The sequence below is a fragment of the Paramacrobiotus metropolitanus genome, unplaced genomic scaffold (genome assembly GCF_019649055.1).
Source record: "Paramacrobiotus metropolitanus isolate TYO unplaced genomic scaffold, Prichtersi_v1.0 Parri_scaffold0000117, whole genome shotgun sequence".
NCBI classification, from domain to species: Eukaryota; Metazoa; Tardigrada; class Eutardigrada; order Parachela; family Macrobiotidae; genus Paramacrobiotus; species Paramacrobiotus metropolitanus.
In genome coordinates this window covers 375,600-392,484 of record NW_026570337.1, presented here as the reverse complement: position 1 = coordinate 392,484, position 16,885 = coordinate 375,600, and the positions used below count along the sequence as shown (strand labels likewise).

General features: G+C 43.9%; 1 long non-coding RNA gene across 1 annotated transcript; it reads right to left on the bottom strand.

Annotated features, from left to right (window-relative positions):
• Positions 1-14,960: 14,960 nt before the first annotated feature.
• Positions 14,961-16,409, bottom strand: LOC129598196 (uncharacterized). Its single transcript, XR_008691667.1, has 3 exons — positions 16,245-16,409; positions 16,004-16,144; positions 14,961-15,879 (listed from the first exon to the last, which is right to left on the bottom strand). It is a non-coding gene; the product is annotated as an uncharacterized LOC129598196 (long non-coding RNA).
• Between the last annotated feature and the right edge of the window lie 476 nt (positions 16,410-16,885).

The following is a 16,885-nucleotide window of genomic DNA, read 5'->3' as shown; positions in this document are numbered from 1 at the left end:
TAAACTCTCTGATGATAGCTGGGATTGCGCTCCACATACTGCCACAAATCTCTCTGGCGTAGTCGCTCGTATGCGTTGAGGTTTCCGAGAACAACCTCTGATACGAGAGCGAAAACCTGGCCGTCTGTGTCTTCAATCGCTGTTAGAAGACATTCTGCGCATGGGCGACGAAGAGTATTCTGATAACATCCGCTGCACTGGCTATCATAATACTTGGCGTAAGCCGTCTGCAAGGAAAAATGGCAACAATTAACACTGATTAATGGCGCTGATTCCATTGCTGCGGAAATGGCTTAATAACTAAATTAAAAATTAATTTAGCTATTTTTCTCTGATAATAATTTTAACCAGAATTCCTAAGACACGGAATCTGATTAAATTCTCTGGTAATCACTGCGAAGTACGGTGTAATACGATATGTACTGCGCCGTATACTGCGCTAACATGGAGTATAACTCTCTGATATTTCCCTGATTTTATTACAATGCTACCATGCAATACGTGTAATATACAATATGCAAACCATGTAATGCGTGTAATACGGTATTAATTCTCTGATAATTCACTGAATTTATTACACTGTTACTATGCAGTGCCTTTAACTGATAATCACTGGCTACCATGCAATACGAGTGATGTGAATATTCTCACCGATTTCTGGCTATCACGCAATACATACGGTACTTCTCTGACTATCTCTGATTATTGTCTGGTTAATAAGTGAAGTTAATCTCTAATAATTTTTCTCTTTTGCGGTTGTTCTGGCTCTGGTAGTGATGGCAGTGGGTGTGTCAAATGAAAACACACTAAACGATAATCGTCATGCTCATAATGAAAATCGTTTTCATTATTCATCAGCTGGCGTTCGTACATAGTCATCTGTGTTACTGGCAATGCTGGCATTTCTGGCAAAATTGTGCGAATATAATGCACTGCCTCGCTGATCGTTGTGCCTCTAGCACTCCAAATCTCTGCAAATGCACGCGGAATTAAATCTCTCCAATAATCTGCGGAACTCTGGCGTATCTGTGGTAATCGTGTAATTACGAAACCACGCGTATGAAACACTGCCTGAGTACCTCCATAAAACTGGCGTACAATCTGCCGGGAATTATGCATCTGCTGCAACAAATACGATACTGCGACTATCGTATATTCTGGCCTTTCTGCGTACAATGTCTGCCAAATTAAATCTGCCGTTGGCTGATGGAAATTAGCCTGCAACTGTAAAATCACTCTGATAATATCCTCTGGAGTTAACTCGTTATTCACTGGCGGGGGAGGTGGAATATTTTCTTGCGGCAAACCTGTCAAGGCGCTGAGTCTCTGAACACGCGTACTGCGAAGGGCAAAACGATATTGTCCTTCGGAGTCACGCACTGTATTTTCAATACGCTCCACTGCCTGCTTTTTAACACCAAGTTATTAATGGCTTGATTAATCGCTCTGATAGTCATCTCCAAGGACATATGTGCTGGCTGAGGAAATACTGCCTGAATATACTGGATGATTTCGATTACTGTGGATCCATTTGGATCGTGAATCTCTGAAATCGCTGCCTCTACTGCCTGATGAAATCTTGCGGGTGATGTTAAATGATCTTCTGCATGCTGAGCACGGCGAAGATCTGGCGTATTATAACGTGCTTCTGTATACCACTGATTTGTGCCATCGCTGAAAGTGCGAATGACACTGCCAATGTTCACTGCCAAATTAATTGCCTCTCCAAACTCGGCTAGGTTTGGATCTGAATCCTGATGCCAAGATCTGTAGATGGCTTGAAGGTGTGGCAATGTTGGTCTTTTCTTCCTAGGACTGCGAGATTCTCTGATCGCATGAATGATTGCTGGGATAATTGCCAATAATCTGGTTCGTTTACTGCCGTTTGTACGAGCTTTCTTCTCTGCCGAAGTATTCTGCTCTGATTTCGGAGGAGTTTTCTGGCATGATGGTTTACGTCTACCTGGCACTGTTGCTGGCTCTGGATATTCTGGCGATCCTTCTATCGGTATCTGGCTTAATGCTGATGAAGAATGCATTGGCATACGTGTCATATCAACCCGTGACATTTCTAACACTGGCGGTGGTGGAAGCAAACCTGGCGGTGGGGGAGCTGGCCCTCTCGGGTGAAATGGGATCGTACGCGACACCATATTCACACGACCTGGCTCTCCCGAGTGCTCAATAATTCTGTAAATCCATCCTGGTGGAGGAGGAGGATCAAACACTGGCTGAATCTGCGGGTTTTGATTCGGGATCGCTGGCGGGGTTAGAGGTGTGTTGCACCGTAAACCACCAAAACTGCCTGATGTTTGCAAAGATCTGATCGGTGAACTTACTGTCGGGTTAATGGCTCGTAAATTACCGAAATTCGCTGATGGTATAGCCTTATCCCGAGACCGTGTGACTGGTCCCTCAGATTTGCCATCTACCTGTTTCTGGCGGATACTGGCTGCAATATCTGCGTTTGGGACTTTAGCCCTAGCAATCCTACTGAAAAACTCTGGCTCAATAGGAATCGGTCTCTGATCCTCGCTTTTAACGTTACTCTGGCTTTCCTGCGTATCTGACATAGTAATACGGGGCTGTACTACTATGTTCGGATCCCTGGATGGCTGGCTTGGCAACACATTTCCTGCGGTTGATTGCATCTCTGCCTGTTCTGGAGCGGGTTTAGGGGATGAGCTACTGTCTGGCTCGACTTGCTGTGAACTGCTCTGTAGCTGTGATACTTGCTGCTGTAACTGCTGATTTTCCTGCATGATACGATCAAAGTCTGCCTGAGTAAAGTTTCGCAAAATCGAACTCCCCTGTGTGGAAGTCGACACTGGCTCTGATACAACATTCTGCACTGATGCCACATTCTGATCTGGCTCAAGGCCAACTCTGGCTAAAAGTTCCGATTCTGAGAAAATCGACTGCCTAGACTCTGCCCTAGGAGAAGTTTCTCCAATGATCATAACATGCTCTTCCTCTGATGTTTGTGAGTCTTCCTCTGCCTGTATCTGATCTACGACTGCGGGAGCTGATTTCTTCCGTGGACGACCGCGGCGGCTATGGCCTCGGTTAGGGTCCATTACTGAAAGATTAAACTGCTGACTGTCTGATAGCTGTACTATACAATGCCAAGTCATGCACATGCAATTGGTTAGTAAATTGCAAAAATTCACTGGCAAATATCACGGATAATTTCTCTGATAATAAACAAAATTATACAACACAACACTATGATGTACCATGCAGTGTATATGATAATCAATGCTGGCATAATTTTTTTTTTTTTACTGATTAGCTGCACCATGTCATACGACTCCATACAATACACTGATTTATGGATTTCACTCTGCGATACTTACTGGCAAACTGGCTAAGTTCACTGAGCACTGAATAAAAGATTACGGTGACTGAATATATGCCCCATACCAATGTTTCTCTGCTAATTAAATTATGAAAACATTATTAACTGGCTGGGAATCGCGGTTTACGACGTTTCTGGCGTGTAAGTTTTTCCACAAGATCTGCGTCTTCTGCGTCTGTCTCTGATTCAAGTGGCTGGGTTAACAAATCATTCGGCGTCTGACGATGCCGTTTGATTTTAACTTTGCCCTTACTATTTGCTGTTATTGTCCAACTGCCATCAGAATCACTGGACGATTCTGATGTATCTGTCTCTACACTGACTTTCCTCGATTTGCGTTTTACAGATTTTCTGGCTTCATTTTCTGGCGGAGGGGATGATTCCACACTAGCTGGCTTATCCTCTGAACTCGAACCGGTCTGAGCAGTAATGCCCGAATCAGTACGTCATGAGCAACATTTAAACGATACTTGAATTTCTCCAAGTAATCGTCTATGTTGTCATAATCCTCTGGCAAATTTGTCTGCGTAATTGTGTCACCTGGAAGTGACTGCTCTCTGGCATACAGCATGTAAAATGGCGAATGATGAATTGTCTTCTGCACTGTACGGTTATATGCTGCCACAAGAAATGGGAGAAATTCATCCCATCTCTTTTCGTTTGCTCTACCTGCTAACATGGATAGGCCATCGCCTATCCACTGCATCTGCCTCTCAACAAGTCCTCTTCCCTGCGGGTGGTACGCTGTACCAAACTGATGTTTAATTTTCAACTGTTTCGTAATGGCATCAATAACGTTATTAAGGAAATGACTACCTCTATCTGTATTAATAATTAATGGTGCTCCGTATGGCAATATCACGTCATGTAATAAGAAATCTGCAACTGTCTCTGCTTTGATCTGGAATTGCCTTTGCGACGACAAACTTCGTCAACTGATCGATGGCTACTGCGATAGTGTTATTCCCTTTTTTACTGGCCTTAAGTGGACCTTTAAGATCCACTTGGATGCGAAAAAATGGCTCTCCGGTTTTAACTTGCTGTAACTTCCCTGGCGGTGCCTTGCGCGGCACTTTTCTGAACTGGCATTTCTGGCAACGTTTTACGTACTTATAAATATCGGTAACCATATTATCCCAATAATATCTCACTGATATGACGTGGTTTGTTTTCTGAATTCCCAAATGACCTGCTGCGGGTGAATCATGCATAGCGCGCATGATATCTGCTCTCCAATGCCTGGGAACGACGAATCGCCGGTTAAGACGATCGTCCTTCTCACTGCGTCTGTACAACACTCCCTGATGTAATTCAAACTGTTTATAAAGACTGTCTGGGTGTTGGCTGTTTGGCTTATCCTCGAGGTAAAGAATCATTTTCTCGAGTGATGGGTCATTGAGCTGCTCACTGCGTAGGAATTTGAAGTTTCCTTCTTCTTCCTCTTCACCTGGCTGTGCAATTTTGACTGGCTGACTATTATCTGTCTGGCTTGCTTCTGATACAGTAGTCGCGTTGATATGACTGATTAAACCATGGTTCATACCAGTGGCATCATTATATTGCATATTGGCGCTAGTGATATTCCCCATACCGGTGGCTATGTTTTTCTGGCTTTTACCGATGGATGTTTCCATACCAATGGCGTTATCAGATTTACCCATACCAACGGCTCCTTTTCTCTGCGTTATATCAGTGGTATTTTCCATACCAGTGGCATCGTCCTGTCGGACATTTTCACTTTCTACCTCCATGTCACTGGCTTCTGATTCCTGATATTCACTGGCATTTTTGACTGTGATCATACGAACTACTGGCGTACTGAAATGATCATCCCACTCTTCCTCTGGAATTGCGGGATCTACCGGGTGTCTACTGAGTGCGTCGGCGTTATGGCAAAAACGCCCTGGTTTATACTCAATTTTAATGTGATGACTGCCTAACTGTAATGCCCAACGAGTCAAGCGCGGATTCATTCCCTGGCGATTACTGGCTGAGCGAATTAAATTCGCAAGTGCCTGATGATCTGTACGCACCGTAAACTCGCTGAACTCAATAAAATGGCGGAATTTCGAAATCGCATATACTACTGCCAAACACTCAAGTTCGGTGATAGCATAGCGAGTCTCTGCGTCTGTAAGTAGTCTACTGGCATACGCAACTGGATGTCCATCCTGGTGAAGGACGGCTCCAATGCCGACTGTGGATGCATCGCATTCAATCACTGCCTGTTTTGCTGGGTCAAACCTGGCTAAGACTGGCGAATTAGTCAATGCATGTTTGATCGCTTCAAACTCTGCCGTATGTTCCTCTTTCCAATCACTGGCTACGTCTTTATCCTTCGACAACAAACTGTACAGATTCTGCGTAAGGGAAGCGTATCCCTTTACAAATTTGCGGTAATAATTGGCTAAACCAAGGAAAGAGCGCATCTCTCTCTCGTTGGTTGGCTGCGGGTATTTCTGAATGGCTGTAATCTTCCCTGGATCTGTCGTTATACCTGCGCTGCTAACGATATGTCCCAAAAAATGGAGTTCTGGCTTAGCTATGTGGCACTTTGAAGGTTTCAAAGTAAAACCGGTTTCTCTGAGGCATTCAAACAAAGCTCTAACTTTCATTAGCGCTTCTGCGAAGGTTTTCGCTGCCACGATAATGTCATCGAGGTAGGCGAAAATTCCCAAATGTCTCACTCTGGCTAATGTCTTATCCATCGCTGCCTGAAATGTTGCGGGCCCGTTGCAAACGCCGAAAGGCATTCGCACGAACTCAAACAAACCATCCTGCGTAACAAATGCTGTCTTTTCTATCGAATCTGGATGCATAGGTATCTGCCAAAAGCCTGATGAACAATCGAAGGTGAAATAATATTTATTCTCTGATACTGCGTCCAACAATTCATCTGCGTTCGGAAGAGGATAATTATCCTTCTTCGTCAAGTTATTCAGTTTAATGTAATTAACGCAAAATCTTGTGCCAATACTGCCATCTGGGTTCTTTTTACTGGCAAGGACAACTGGGAATGACCAGTTACTTTTACTGGGACGTATAATGCCTTTTTCCAGCATATCCTGGATATGCTCTGCGATCAACTGTCTACCACGCCACGAAGTACGATGTGGCTGGCTTTTTACTGGCTTTGCGTCACCGGTATCGATGACGTGAGATACAGTCTCTGGCTTTACTCCATACAGATGCTTTGAAGTTGGGAATAAATCTCCAAACTCCACAAGCAAATCAATAAATGCTTGCTTTTCCACTGGCTTTAAATCCGGATTAAAATTCAACTGATTTATCTGATCCATAATTTCTTTCTGTTCCTCTGGTGTTCGCTCACTGATTTTTGTACTGAATATGCTGGCTATCGATTCTACTTCCTCGTATTCTTCCAGAATACCTAGCCACGTGCCTTTCTTAATTATACGTCTCTGATTGGAAAAATTCGCGACGTAAATATCACTCTGGCTATCCTTTGGCTTTACTAATCCCTGTAGGGGAAGTAGTTTAGCCGCTGAATACAACGCTGGGTTTGGCGAAAATATGTACAACTGATCATCACTGATACGTCCTTTTTGATGTGCCTTTACTGAGACCCAGTTATAACCCGGATCGACAGTAAAATTATCACTGGCATAAACTTTGCGCATTCTGATACGAAATTTGGTCTCTGAATTTTCTGCCATATTATCATCAACAATTTCTGGCAAAGTACATGTTTCGTTATTGACTGGCTGCGTATCTGGCTGTATATTTGGCTGTAACAGATGGATACGATCAGATTCTACCAGGTTCTGATTTACACTGGCTATCTCTGGCTGTAAACACTCCTGATTACATACATTATTTACTGGTTCATCCAGTAAACTCACTGGCTGCATTTTATGGAGAGGTTCTACATTAACCAGTTGTTGTGAAGCAACCTCTGGCTGTTGTAGAATTACTGGCTGTTCTGCTACGGTATAATCGGGAAACCGCAATACACGCAAAGTATACGGTTCACTGTATCTTCTCTGAAGTTCTTTAAGACTGACCGTAGCTGGCTGAGTTTTTGGCAATTCATTTCCTGGCGTAATCTCTGGTTTAGTAATAACTGGCACTTGAGCTGACAATAATTCCGGAAAATGCTCTGGATAATCCTCTGGTTTAAGGGGATGATAGTGAAAAGCTGGATGGTCAACAACCGGCTTATACACTATCGTCTCTATCGGGTTATACACGTATGCTTTAAGTACATCGCTGTATTTCACTGACTTATCGGTTTTACGCGGCTCTGACTTTGAACTCTGATATAATTTCTTTAAATGCAAAATTCCTTTATCTGGCTGCATATTCGAAATTGGCTTATGTGGCACTGGCTCACCTTTCGTATAAGTACGAGTGTACGAAAGATTTTTACAAAATGTAACGTGTTTCTTCACTGGCATTGGCGGTCTACTGGCTTTTACCTGATTAAACGGCTTATATTTAAATGAGCCGAAAATGGCTGGATCAAGTGTTGACCACTCATGATACGGCCATTTATAAATCACTGATATAGGAACGCGAAGAAAGTGGGGTTTTTTGACTTTCAACACCGTGAATGCTTTGCTGATACGTCTGCGATCTCTTTTCATTTCGTTATACTCTGCGATAATGTCCTGGCGAACAAGTTCGTGCTGATTTTTTAGAAACCATTTTTCTCTGGAAACGTGTCTGCCGTTCGCTTTCTGCCTTTTCAAACGTGCCAGATTGGAATTTAAATTATTGACGACAAAGTTCTTATAACTGGCTAATTTATTGAGCTGGCTTATATACGCCTGATAATCTAACCAGATATTAATTTGATTCTCTGATACGACCTTCTCTGATTTATACTCTGGTTTCCTAGCGGATTTATCTTCTGATTTTCTGGCTTTCTGTGATTGCGGGTTTATGGCAATATTCTGCTGTTGTATGACAGTGTGCTCTGATTCCTTCGTCGCTTTCCCCCTTTTTTGATATGTGTCCAGTGGCAACTGCGTTGCCACTGGTATGGGGTAAGACGACACTCCGGGTTTCCTAGACTGATATACTTCCTGTGCGGCAGTTTCTGCCGGACGGGACTGGTATAGTTCCAGCGGAGCTGAGTTAGCTGTGCTGGACTGATATACTTCCGGGTTAGCAGATGCAGCTGAGCCGGACTGATATACGGGTTTATGAGGGAGCGCTCGTTTATTTTCTGACCGCAGGTGGGTGACTTCACCACAGTCTGCCACCATAACGGCATTTTCTAGGAAATCTTGCCCGATAAGGAGATGCACGCTGTCTCTACAAGGTGGTTTAACGTACATACTGTGATGTACAATACTGCCATTAATTTTCATAGGTACACTGGCATAATGGGTAACGGAAAAGTTACACACTCCTCCGATCCCTCTGATATGCATTATTTTGCGTAACGGTCTCTGATACAAATTATGCTGGCGACATAACTGATCTGATACCAAAGACGTTTCCGCCCCGGTATCAACCAAAGCGTCTACAATCTCTGATTCGATCGTAACGGGATGCGTTAACGTCGGTGCTTTTCCTGGCTCGTTATCACTAATAATTTCACAATGATGTACTCGTGGGTTATTATCTACGCTACACTGGCAATCTTTCACGGTAAAGCCGCGAAGATTCATACTGGCTTTATGCTCTGGTTGCTTTGCATTTCCTACTGACATCTCTGGAATAATCTCCAATCGAACGTGTGAAAGGAGATTATTTACATTTACTGGCTTAATCACTGGCTGTGAATCCACAATTACCTGGTGACAAGCGAGACTGCTTGGCACTGGTTTTGTGGATGCTTTAGCTTTACTGGTTTAATTTTCACTGGCTTATCCGGCGGTTTCTTTGGACGCGGGACAGCAACGCCGGTACCTGCTGCCCTTACTCTTTTAAATCATCCTCTGGCTCACTGTCGCTGACGTTTCCTGCACCACTGACTACCGATTCGGTGTCTGAATCGTTACTGCGGGAAACCATTTCCTTATCGTGACGCGTCCTGGCTCGAAGGAATTTACGACGATTGTCTGCACTGTCTCCCGATTTCTGGTGTTCAGATTCGTCATCGGAGTCTGATAGTTCGCTATATCGATTTGACTGCGCTGGGTAAGGTGGCGTCGGTGGCCGGCCGTTCTGCCGACCACTGCCACTACGGCGATATCCGCCTACAGTATTCCACTGATTTCCCTGATCATTACCGCTTTGCCTGCTACCACGATTTTCTGGACTCTGGCTACGCTTCCTGGCCTCACGACGGTTTTTATTACACTGCCATTCTTTATGTGACCTGCGAGTACCGTCTGGCCAATGATACTTCTGGTACACTGGGTTATCTTCCTTTGACTTCCCTGCCTGTGTGCATATATCTGAAGTATGTCCTTCGATACAACACCACTTACAGTAATCGATTCCTTCTCTAGGTTTATCACTGGCTTCTGGATTACGCTGCTGTGATCGATCTCTGGTTGGGCGATCCGCTGCGCTGCCGGAGGCTTGCTGGCCACCAGCGTTGCGGCTGCGATAATTCTCTGGTCTTGATTCAGGTGCTTCTGCCTGGACATGTGCCACTTTTGCTACCGTTCTTTTCACCAAATCAACGTCTACTGAATTTAATCGCACTGATTTTAGGTATCTGGCTCTCTGAAGGAATTCCATCGGTGTCTTTGGCATCATTAAGGCAATATGTTTGTGCAGTTGAGGGACTGTTTCCACTCCTCTCAACAAACACGACACAAGATATTCTGGCTGTGTATAACCACTACGATCTGCCAAGGATAACATTGATTGAAAATACTGCTCGAATGTCTCACTGGCTGGGTTAAACTTTCGTGTCATCAGTTGCTGCATGGAATGAAAGGTTTTATCCGGATCCCGAAGCGCTCTAACAAACGTTTTCTGGCTTCTGCGTAAGTAGTAATCGGCGTTGAAGATGCCATAATACCACTAAACCATGTCGCTGCCTCTTCCTGAAGTGCACCGGCAAACCGGTTTAACGTTTCTTCTTCATCCCAGCCTCCTGCTTTTTGTGCAAGCTCGAACATGGTGAGGAAACCCTCAACCATGTCCTTTGCACCTTTATACTTTGGCACATAACAGTTTTTACTTTTCTTACTGCCCTTACTGCCTACTGCCTGCGGTAATAACTTAGCGAAACTGTTAGACTGTGCTTCCAGTGCTTTACTGATAATACTGCCAAGATCCATTTGTGGTGGTGCCACAGAAGGATGCGGCTGTGAAATGCCGGGAATATTCTCTGGCTGTTCATCACTAATTGTGATGATTTCAGTATGTATCTGCCTGGGCCGTCGCGTTGGGCGCCGGTGAGTAGTTGTATCCCTAGGGATCTCAACTATATCCGGTTCCCTTTCACGACGATTCTCAGGCCTTACTGTCGATTCTACGCGCTTTTTCTGAATACGGGTGGCTGGTGGGGGAGGGGCTGGTTGACCAGGGAGCGGTTCGTCGATCAGACAAGCCTCATACTCCCCACAAAGTCCCTTATAATGATTATATCTGCCTCGGAAATGGTTCAACTCATCCTGGAGGATTTGAGACTTCTGAATCTCTTCCTGGATACGCTGATGAGCTTCCTGCTGTATTCTCTGCCTATCTTCATATGCTTCCTGGGCTTCTGCATGCGCTCTCTGGACTTCTTCCAGTGCCTGGTGTACATTCATGCCCGTTTTATCGTCTCTGGCTAAATTATCATTTAACTGCTTATCTCTGGCTTTTATATGCCGCTTCTGAAAATTAATCACGTTTTCCTGGCGGTCTACAAGTTTTTCCAACTCTGCGAGCTTGGCTTCAGCTGAGTTTAATTTTCCCCGATCTTGGAAAGCATCCATCTTCGCTTCTGCCCACATTGCTCTCAACCGAGCAATTTCCTGATTTAAATCCACGGCTTCCTGCGGCGTATGAAATGCCGCTGGATCGGTCGAGGATGGTTGCTGATTATCATCCTGAATACGACTCTGTTCGTTCTCTGGCTTTTCATGTTCTTCATCACTGATTTCCTGATCTCGATGCTGACCTCCGATAATGGAGTCGGCCTCATCCAAATCTGAATTTACTGGCGGCTGGACGTTCCCTGTTGATTTACGCGTAGGAGAACGTGTCATTTTCGAACTTCTGGCGAATGCTTGCTGCTGATTTACACTCTCAAGAGTGTGATACGGGACATCATGCCCAACTGCCTTCAACTTCTGCGCCTTTGACCTCGAAACGCGCTCCTGTGCCGGTATTCCTGATTCATGGGACTGCGGTTCATTATCTGTTTCTTCCGGTTCTGTCTGCACTGCCTTTGCTGGGGTTACCGATTTACGAAAAAAGAAACTCATTTTTTCTGGCGTTACAGATACAATACTGTAATAATCTGGATTAAACAGGCGAATATTTCGCTGATTTATTTTATGACTGAATTGTTGCAAATTTGGAAATTAATTTCCAAATCGCAACCGGCTTCTACGGATAAAAATATCGGTCACTGATTTCTGATGTGCGGAAATCGCTTGCCTGGAAATAGGCAGACGATTATGCAAGAGGTTGTTTTCAAAAGTGAATTTGAAAGTTTCCTCTCTGGCCTGTGTCTGTAAGCTACGTGCGTCAAGCGGCTATTGTACTCGAGCGAGCCGAGAACAAAAGCTGGCTTGCTGGCTGGTTATCAGCGATGAAAATCTTTCAACGCTGATTGCGGATATGCCTATGAATACGATGAACTGCGTGCAAAAACACGGAAATTCACGAAAGACAGTAACCTTTCAAGAATTCCGCTGATTTTGCGCTGGCCAAAAAGAACTGAATTTTCTGATCAAAATGTATTGGCAATTCTGGCTATAAGATTCGAGAATCTGCGCACGATACTACTAATAAAAACTGGCAACTACTCAGTGTATTTCGTGAAGGAAATACACCAAATAAATCACTGAAGTTTTAATAATACAACCGCTGATTTTCACTGACAATTTCCCTGGTATTCTGCTAGAAATGCTGCAAGAAATTCTGGCTACGATAAAAGGATAATTCACTGGCAATATCACTGAGAATGTAAAAAGCAACAAGTGGTGTAACACTGTGAAGTCACTGTACACTGGCTATACAAACTAGATTTAAGAGTTTTTCTGGCTACGAGTTCTCTGATGAATGCTGGCTTGATGCGTGAAATTTAAATTTACCAGAAAGTACACAGGTGTCGCCTGATGTACTGATAATTAGGTTAGTGAGGAAAGAAAAATGAAAAGAAAAATGCGTGAAAATTAGCCTGTTAAGCAGGGCTTACTTCGCTGTCTTGCTGCTGGGCTTGCTGATTGAGTTCTGGTAGGTGGTTTTAGCACCGTTTTCGCGCACCAGAATGCTGGCTTCACTGGGATGATGATGAAGGTGTCCGGTTGGAAGGACTATCCGCAGATCTCCGAGGGGGTGGAAATCCACAGACCGATCTTCGAGAACCGACACGAATCTGCTACCATGCAATACGGGCCTTGTTCTACGTGAGGTGCCCGCTGCTATATCTATCGGAAATACAGGACGAGAACACAACAGGAAGACGTAAAATCCTCTTTTACTCTTCCCAACACCATAAAAATCACCAAAAATCACTATAACATAGCGCATACTATGACACAGGGATGTGGCTGACAAGCTGACATAAAACACACTGCGAGCTGTGCAAAAATGATCCGTTGATCATCTGCATATCACCGATACGCTGATACGCTGGCTCTGAACCGGATGTACGTGTGCACTCGGTAGGCACTCGTACATCCACTGCTGAATATACCTGCAATGTGGCTGCATACACTGGCAAATACATACAAAATACGTATCTCTGGGCGATCCTCCGCAAGGCGGTACGAGACGTCTATAGCCTGACCACCTCCACGAAGTCTCTCTCAATGCCGATGTTGGTTTGAACTTGAAAGCGACGGTGCTACTTCCTGCTGGCTGGGATACATTCAGGAAATCATGGGAAGGAGATACCAGTGGTAATACACGACCTTGGCTAATCATCCGTTTCGGCTGACTAAGCAAGAAGCCAGCCGCCCGCAACACTCATTCATTCAACAAGCTTTTGAACTTTATTCTGTGTCTGTTTTCTAGTGATGATTAAACTCTTAATTTTGCTGGGAATTAAACATTATGATTAATTCAATTAAAATTATGGCAATTTTGATTATGCTGAGCATAATTAAAATTGCGCATTTTTAATTAAGCTTAAGCATAATTAAAATTCGTCAATTTTAATTATACTTAAGCTTAATTCTGAGTCAAATTATGAACAATATAAATAGCCTGATCAAAAGAAAACTGAATTTTAATTATGATAGGCAAAATTAAAATTGGACAATTTTAATTATGCTCCAGTTTAATTAAAATTGTTGAATTTTGATTATGCTGATCATAATTAAAATTGATCAATTTCCAATTATGATAAGCTTAATCAAAATTATAAGCAAAATAATTATGATGAGTTTAATATTCACTACTGTTTTCCGAGGACAAAAGCTCATGCAGACTGATGGACAGTAGAGTACAGAACACATTTGCAGTTCTCACTTGCAGAAATATTACATTTTATTACTGAGATTTATCACTTCTAAGCCAGACTCGGTATGGAACTATGGTAATAGCTAGCGGTAGCGGCAAATGTGTGCAGTGTGCACAAAATCTTGAACCTTTTTCGTGGTGCAGCTGTCAGTAGCATATATAACTTTGGCCACAACCAACGGTTCCGAGCCATGTCTCTGTTCTATCCGGCCATTGTGCCAAAGATCCTCGGAGGTCGCAGGAGATGCCTTAGACACGATGCCTGGCTTATTAGTCATACAATATACATACTGTAGGTAACAAGGGAATTACGCGGACAATACAGTATTTTTTCAATAAAATCAACAGATGGCTACTTGAACATCCGCCGCGCCCACTCGGCACACCACTAGCGAGAAACAGAGCCGGATCAATACCGGTAATACGAAGAGTCAGACATCTTTCTCTGTTGGCTGGTATACGGCCAGTGCAGCGCACCATGGTGCATAAGTTATGATTCATAGAGATAAGAACGGGTATGTTAAAAAACGGAGCTCTGCAGCGCGTTATCTCGAATACGTGCGGTATAGTTGTTTTGACCATTCAGAGCGTAGATAAGCTCCGGATCGTGATGACACACGTTACCAGTCGTTTCTACTGCGCATAATGCACAAAAAACCTACATAGGCGTTGGAAGATACCCGAATGTCTGAATCTGAGCAATGTAAGCATTAAAAATTAAACCTAAACCTAAATGAAGACCGATGAGTAGTCGATGTTTGTACAAAGCGTCGGTCAGCTGCATCTCGGTTTACAATGATGAACGTGTACGTAGGCGGTAAGCAAAACGTGCAAAATTTTCCCATCGGTCGGTCGATTGCATTTTACCAACCGTTTCGCTACAGCGTTTATTTCGTCGTTTAAACACTTTGTCGGTAAAAGAAATGTTATTTATAATCGGACGGCCATCTGTAAACGTATTTTTGTCCTATGAGCAATTTACTTTAATTCTCGGCTGCAGCTGACTGCGAGCATGGTGGTCATCCGCAAAAAAATTAAAGGGTGTAATTTTTATTGATAGTACTTCAATAGTATATACAGTACATCAAACATGTAAGTTGATGTAACCACCGGTTGTCGCCACCGACCACGATTAGCTTAGTGGTGTAAGGAGTAATAAGAGCGTTGTTAGAAAAACTGAAGAACGGAGTGTGCCGGTGGCGCCGAAGCTGTAGTACAGTTGTTGATAGAACTGCTGCCACTGTTCGTCCATCTCAGGCTCGCCCTTTGGTAACGCGAACCCGAAATAGTCAGCAAGTATATTGCCGTATCTTGCCCGCATCCGTTCTTTCTCCCGTTGTTCCTTCTGTTCCTGCAGTTCGCTGGCGTTTAGAAATGTGACATGGATGGCCAAACCCGAATAATCCCTTTCCGAGTCTGGCGTTGTCAGGTCAGCTTCCTCCGGTGAGCATTTGTACGCTCTCCTCAGCTTAGCGATATCTAGTGGACTCAGGCCATACCGCTGCCCCATTCTTCGTGGCGGTGGATGCATCCTCGACACGATGGCTGGTTGGTCGTGCATTCTCGAAACTTCCAAACCATAGTGCATTAGTGATTCTGGATCGTACGGAAGTCCGAACGTGGCCATTTGTGGAAATATTTTGTGATTTATTTCGGGGATGCCCGGGTACATTTTACTGGCATCTACGTGTACGTACGCATCGCGGTCGGGCCGGCTGTGTTCATGTAGAAAGCCCAACGCGTGCATGATTTCGTGTTGGATTATACCAGGCGGTTCTAGGCACAGCCAGTGCATTGTTACTCGCGTAGCGCGTCCGGGAATGCGGCCGATGTGTCCTGGCACACTGTGTAATTAGACCGTCGGATTTCAATATACGTTTCTTCGGTTTGCCGCGGCTTGAACTCGATACATTCTTTACTACGCCATTCAATTTCATTTAGTGCGTCCATTATTTTCTGTCTTTCTTCGAGATCTACAAATAACGATACAGTTATCTACCACCCATAGTACTTCCGTATAAATGTGCTTCCCGAACTCGTCAAAGAAAATCGGCAAGAGCATACGAAAATACCGTAAATATCAGGTTCTCAGCTTACTAAATTCGTGTATTTCGTAGGGGATTGGCTGGTGGGAAGGCCAGTACCCGCTTGCAGACAGAAACCCTGTGCTGTCCACAAATGTATCGAACGAAATGGCGTCGTCCATTAGGATGTCGCCGTGTAAGAAGGCTGGGTTCTCTGTACGGAACAATAAATTATCAGCAGTTTTATTATAATATCAAGTTGTGACAGTGGGATACGGGAGACCGGCATCCAACATACTCGTACGTATACGTACTATTTTTTTATGCGGAACCTGACCACGTATTAACAATCAGCAATTTTCTTCACATAGAAACATTGCCTGCGTGAAAGCGCTTTGCTCTTATGATGCACTGGAACGACTGGAACGCCAAGATCGATGAAATTATCGAAAATGTTAACTCCATCTTGTATTGTACGCAACAATCATATACTCGGCAGAAAAAGAGAGGGTTGTTGGAAACAGAAACAGCTTCAAAAGCAGCGCGCAGTTCCCCTTTTATCGGCCGGCCATACAGTCAACTTTTGATGCTCATATTGACATTGTAGCGCTCGCGGTAGCATTTGTCGAAGGAGTGTCACGACGAGTCGAACGGATATTCCGCTTTGTTAGTCAGATTGTCTATTGATTTTCTCATTATTCTTTATGTACGTACGTTGCTTCACAGATTACCTAGCGTCGCTAACAAGATAAAAATAAAAAGTAAGTATTTACATCTCTGATTACACACAACGATATCGCCGGTTAACGCGACGGACAGCCCGTACGCAAATATACTTACGGTAATTTCAGTTTCTGCCTGGTGTATTGTACTTCGTACTTCTGTGTATGGATACTGTGTGGGGATTTCTGTTTGACCAGAAAGCAGCATCCACCTGATCTGCGGCATCGCCGGT